Genomic DNA, 697 nt, shown 5'->3' on the forward strand with positions numbered 1-697 from the left:
TAAATAAAGTAAAGTAGTACTTACTAAAAATAAACTAGTTTAATTAGTTCTATTATTTATCGACCCCCCCCCCTCATGTCAAAGTTATCGGGTAGGGGGTATATCGAGAACGACATACCCGATAAAAAATAAGAAGAGGAAGAAGAAGAAGAAAAGAGGAGAAGAAGAAAGGAATAGAGGAGAAGGTCGAAGAAAAAAAAGAGGAGAAGAAGAAAAAATAGAATGGAATATTCTATTTTTTCTTCTTCTTCTCTATTCGTTTCTTCTTCTCCTCTTTTTTCTTCTTCTTTTTTCCTCTTCTTATTTATTTCTCCTCATTTTTCCTCTTCTTCCTCTCCTCTTCTTCTCCTTCTTCCTCTCCTTCTTTTTCTTCTTCTTCTTCTTCCTTTTTTCCTTCTTCCTCTTTTCTCCCTTTTCCTTATTTTACTTTTTCCTCTACACTAACCTAAAATGCACTAACCTAAAATCGATATCTACTAACAACCTAAATAAAAAAATCTGAAAAAACAGGACATATAATCATATATACACACATACGTATAATCACACATGCGGGACGGCGTTAGAGGCAGGGCGACGACCCGGATAATTAAGCTACAGTGATCCCCCGCAAATGATGCCATGTCACCATGGTTACTGTTGATAAACTCTCGATAGTTCAGAACCGAAACAAATTCAAAATTTAAATAAAAGCAAA

Source organism: Triticum aestivum, chromosome 3D (genome assembly GCF_018294505.1).
Source record: "Triticum aestivum cultivar Chinese Spring chromosome 3D, IWGSC CS RefSeq v2.1, whole genome shotgun sequence".
Taxonomy (NCBI): domain Eukaryota; kingdom Viridiplantae; phylum Streptophyta; class Magnoliopsida; order Poales; family Poaceae; genus Triticum; species Triticum aestivum.